The following is a 6,000-nucleotide window of genomic DNA, read 5'->3' as shown; positions in this document are numbered from 1 at the left end:
TATGAAGGTTATTCTTCAACTAAATCTTTCGTGCTTTGGTGTTAGTTTCATACAACTTCACCAAGGTGTCCCATGCCTCCTTGGGTGACTTGGCATCCTGTATATGCCCAATCATGGTGTCTTGTATGCTAATACAAAGCCAATACATGATTTTCCTTGCTCCTTTATTCCAATCCTTGTATTCTTTTACATCTACAGTAGTTGGATTAATCTCTGGTATCTTTGGTGCCTCCTTATGTTCACCTTCAATGTAGTCTCAATAGCCTTTTCCCATTAGAAAATTTGTCAATCTAAACCTCCAAGCATGGAAGTTGTTCTTGTCAAGTTTCTCTATAACAATCTGGTTAATTCCATCATTCGACATCTTGTCTACAACACAAACTCACCACAAAAACAACACTCTTGTTTGTCCTGCACAAACTGCTATATTCTCTACAGCCAGCGGTACTATACTGCACTCAAACTGTCACAACCAGTGACCTCAATTTGTACGCATACACCCAATAGCACCTGTAAGACCTCTTTGCAGTACACACAATGTATGCACAACCAGTCACCCTTCCTGTAGTACCAAAAATAGAGTTTTGTAGAGAATCGAAACTTACCTGCAGTGCACGTGAATGCTTATGAACTAAAAAAATAGAGGTCCAGACGTGCTCAAAACGCGTTTCTGGCTTGAAAAATTATGTTCAAAGGGCATTATAGTTGCCCTACATCTCCTCTTCTGTGAGGAAAGCTCCTTAATTGGTGTTCGTTTGTGCCTCTTGAAGAGCTCTCGATAAGGGTGTAATAGCCAACACAAAGGGGGAAGAGTAGATGAAGCTCTTACCCTCCTACCGCTTCCTGTGCTTCTCTTGCTTGCCGCTCAGCTTCTTAGCATGAGCGAGGCTCTGATGCCATGAAAAGATGCAGGGGAGAAGGGAGCTTGAGCTCTTGCAAGCACACACACACACATACACACATACCCTAGAAGAGAACACACAAGGTGAGAGGCTAAAAAACCTGTTCTTCTTCTTCTTCAACAAAAGAGGTCTACAAAAGAGATAAAGTGACTAACACACATACTAGAGTATATACAAGCGGTCCATAATGCGAACACACTAAAGTGGAGTGGGTAGGCGTGGACTAGCTAGTGTATTCCGGCTGTGGAATCTCTGGTGAAGATATGTCGGTGTGCCAGATACCAAACCTGCCAGTGATGTAAATGTCGAGAATGGTCACGCAAGCACCTTGTGAGTGTCAACTCATGTTGAGCTTGATATCTCAACATGTTTTAAAAAAGAAAAGTGTTTTTTTTGTTTAAAAAAATATACCTATTAAATTTCAAGCTTAGATAATGTAGTTTGAAAACACTTCCTTTGTAACTAACTCTAAGTGGCAATTGGAGAGTGAAAGAATGAATATTTAGGAGGACCTTGGATGTTAAGTAAAAAGAAAATTAGCATTTTTCTCATTAGAATCAGCCTAGAAAGTCTGAGGTTTAGAATATTTCTTTAGAATATATTTTCTTTGTTTAAATAAAGCCTAAAATGAGGTTAAATGTGAGTTTTGAGCATGTGAGAGTGGGAAATGTTTAGAGCTTTTCTTGAATATTTGCGATACTAGAGTGTGATTGATTTTTAGAAGGCTACACAAGTAATTTGGAAGGTGAAATTGGGAAGAAAAGAGGACTACATGAGAATTGGACTACATTGAGTGTTAATTGTGACCATTTACTACTTAAATAACCCTTACATAGCATCACAACCTAATACTTAGCTAATTAGGAACCCATTAAAAGAGATATTTAAGAGTGAATTATTAGAGGGTCATTTTTTGGTGTGCGTCGTTGTTGGGAGTCCTAGCAATGCTATAATAACAAGGAGTAGTTTAGTTAAGTGATTATAATGAGGATTTTTAGACCAACTATTTCCATCTCCCAAATGACCTACAATTAGAAATACTTGATTATAACAAGGGGTAGTTTAGTATGAGTGATTATGATGAGGATTTTTAGATCAACTATTTTCCACATCTCCCAAATGACCTACAATTAGAAATACTCTATTTGAGTAGAGTGTGTGGAGAAACTTTAGAAGTGAATTTAGAGTATTTAGAGGATTGGAAACCTTTGCAACAATAGAGATAAGCCAAGTTTATAATCTATTAGTTACATACTTCCAATTAGCAAAGACTGTGATTTACAACGTTGTACAAATATCTTCTCATTTTACGATTGGGAGTGGGAAATTAGACTTCCAAAACTGTATCTCTTACAACATTGTACAAATATCTTCTCATTACGATTGGGAGTGGGGAATTAGACTTCCAAAATTGTATTACTCTTACATTTTAAAGACATTAATGCAATAAGTTACCAATTTTATTTTGTCAAGATAATAAAACTACAGAGTTGAAGAGTTATTAGGAAGAGGAGAGAGAAATCATGGATGGGAATGATATTTAGAAAATAACTAGGAAGAAGGGATGGATCTACCCATTCCACCACTTGAATTCCATGGAGCTAAAAGGAGATTAGCATACTATAAATTGTTCATAAAGAATTTTTCTAGTGTAGTGAGACCTTTGCAAAACAACAGCTACTACTGGTAGTGAATGAAGCTTTTACATCCCTACAATCATAAAAGAAGTAATTAGATTCGTAGATGAAGATATAGAGTGGATTTGAGAGGGAAATTAGTTAGAGATTAGATGGATGAGCAGTGAAAATATTAGAGAAGTTATAAGAAAAGAGTTAGACGAGTGACAAAGATAGAGATGATTAAAAGTGAGTTTCATCTACCCAGTTAATAGAGCTAACTAGGTCTCACCAATTATGATAGCCAAGAAGGATGGGAAGTTGAGAGTGTGTGTGGATTACAAAAATTAAATGATGCAGCCACAATTACAGATCCATTTCCACTACCTTTCACAAATTCCCTCCTAGATGCAATTTGGTGGGTGTTATGGGATACCACACCTCCCAAGAAGGAACTCTACGCATTCATCATTGGAAGAAGCAATAGATCACAACTGTCGAAGGGAACTTACCAATGTTTCGAGCTCGTGTCCCTTGAGGTCTCCAAGCTCACTTCAAGAAGCTCCAATCCTCCAAGCTATCACTGTAGAGTCGCTCCCACCACCATACAAGGCAATCTCTCTCTCTCTCTCACTCCTCTACATAAGTATAAAAGCATAGAGAAGGCACATGTACTAGAGTACACTCTCTCAAGACAAGGCAAGAGCTCTCATAGCACAAAGGGGGATTGTGTCCATTCATTTATGAGAAAATACCTTATATACAATTGGCCCTTATTCACACTTGGGCACCCAAAACTTACTAACTAAGGCCTTGGGTGGCCAATATCTCATAATGTTACAACGTTCATAGTGCCTTTGCATGACACTTATTAATTTTCTCAAATGGAGGGGTATAATTGTTAATCCTAAATGGGATTAACATTCCCCCCTACGTGATGTAGGTTCTGTCCTCAGAACCTGTCACCAAGGCCTAAAGACTTGGTCGCCAAACTCATGAGATGATAGAAGTTGTGGCGTGACTGAAGCTTTTGGAGAGTTCTTCTAAATGTAGAGTGTGATCTCCAAAACCCGATGTCTACCATATCTTCAAATGCTACATGCATGTAAGCTGATAGACACCTGAAACAATGGTAGTATAACATCATGCCTCTTTCAGTGGGGCCTTGGTTCATGTCGAATAGTAGTTGATCTGCTTCAAATCCATCATATATCTCTTTGGGCTGGTGGATTAGATAAACTTGTACCACGATCATAAACTCCTAGAGTTCTATGTGACTAGTGGTTTCATCTACCCAGTTAACAGAGCTAACTAGGTCTCACCAATAATGATAGCCAAGAAGGATGGGAAGTTGAGAGTGTGTGTGGATTACAAAAAATTAAATGATGCAGCCACAATTACAGATTCATTTCCAATCAACAAAGATGGGTGGAAGCTGCTTATAATAAGCCAAGCCATAATGAGGTGTTCGGACCTACCCAGACCCAAAATGCCTAGAAGAGCCAATGCAGGAAGAGGACAAGATCTAGGTAGGGGGGAGTAGTTCCCCAAAGACCAATGGTGGATCCAATTATAGATCTTAATGCAACCACAAGGGTAGATTTGCTAAATATGGCTGCGGAAATGGGCCGAATGGTTAGGAAACTAGGCACTGCTCTAGAATCTAGGCCATCCCAAATGAAGCCACACATCATTTCCAAGCTCATACAAAAGTTCTCAGGGGATGGGGACCCAATTCAACATGTTGAGATCTTTGAGTCCACATGCAAAACCTATGGGCCAGTGCGTGGCCGCCATGATTCATGCCTTCTCACTTACCCTAGAAGGAAAGGCTCATCAATGGTTTTGAGCCCTAAAGCTAGAAGATAAGATCAATTTCACTCGGCTCAAGAATGTGTTCGTGTGCCAAGCTTTGCCCGAAGTGGTGTGACAGGTGGAGCCATGTGGCACAGCTGCATAATATCAAACAAAAAGAAAAGAAGTTTATGCGAGGCTATGTATCTCGGCTCAAGCACTTGAATTCAAGATGTAAACTACGAGAGAGGGTAACTGAATCAGTTATTACCCTGCTTCCGAAGAGAAGTCCGAGATCATAAGATGCACGACTATCTAGTATTAGCTGGATCGGCCACTCTAGATGCATGCTATAAGTTGGCAATCAAATATGAAGACAACATGCTTGAATTGCCACAACCTGAAGATGCCAAGGCAGCTTCAGCAGCAAGACATTGCGTATCTCGAGTCACCAAGACACAGGATCCTAGAGCAAACAAGTTGGGAACATGACTATGGATGAGCTCAGTAATGCTATACTAGAAAAAATAAAAGTCAAGGATGACAGAGAAGCATCAGGGCATGGGCATGCTCATCTCTACCCTCGTAGAGATATGGTATGGTGTTCTATGTGCAAAATGAATCACACCACTACGGAATGCCCTCAACTAAGAGTAAGGCCACTACTCTGTTGTGTTCATTGTGTAAAATTAGGGAACCATGACACTTCCATGTGTAGGTATCCGAGATTCCAAACCATGGCATAATTGTTGGCACACACATAACACCACTGGCCTTACCAACACCATCAGTGCAAATCACTGCGGCTACAAGATAGCCAAACCCATCCTATTTACCTAGGGGATGTTCCGGATACAAGACACGTCACCTCTATCGCCACTTGTTTTACCACCACAGGCTAAAATCAACCAAGTATTAATTGAGGAACCGTCAGAAGAGGGTGAAATGGTGCATGAGGTGGAAATCAATAATGAGTACTATGAGGAGACCTTGGAGATTGCACCGTAATTTTATGTCTTACAAAATAACACGCCAACACCAATGTTCCAAACCACAATATAGTGGAAAGGTAAAGACATAAATTCAAATATGAGGAGGCCAGAACAATATTTTGGTTGCAGCAGATCTCATCGAATAGCTGATTGTTCGAATAAGAATGTGGTTCATGCACATCCAACTTAGCCAATGGTAGCACGGCCCAACGATATGTCATCCCTTACTTGTACTAAGTGTGGATTGATCATTTGATCAAAGACTACCCATGTCGCGCAAGCGGTTCTGCTTTTACTTCCAACCAAACCACTATCAATACCATAAGTGTGCAACTTGGAAACATCATGCCACTGAATGTCTTGACACGAGCCCAAGCTCAACAAGAGGATAAAGAGAAGAACCCAACTGGTGCCACCACCTCTAGATCTACTAGAAGAAGGAGAGTGAAAAAAGTGGGTAAATGTGACACCAGGGTCACAATTCAAGATGGATCTGAAGAAGATATTATCGACACTGGATCCACCCAATCAAGGGAAGAGAGTTATCAAGCGCCAAAATCAAACGAGCTTGCCTATAAGGCACAAAGAGAAAAACCAGCAATCCCTAAGAGGATTGGTGAATACGCAAATGCTGAAGCAAAGATAAGAAAGCCTGAAGAAGCTAGGGCCCTAGTAGAAGAGTGCCTGACTTCATGA

The sequence above is a fragment of the Cibotium barometz genome, chromosome 28 (genome assembly GCF_041138505.1).
Source record: "Cibotium barometz isolate CiBa-2024 chromosome 28, ASM4113850v1, whole genome shotgun sequence".
In the NCBI taxonomy this organism is placed as follows: domain Eukaryota; kingdom Viridiplantae; phylum Streptophyta; class Polypodiopsida; order Cyatheales; family Cibotiaceae; genus Cibotium; species Cibotium barometz.
The sequence above is the reverse complement of the archived record's forward strand: the minus strand, read 5'-3'. Positions refer to the sequence as shown.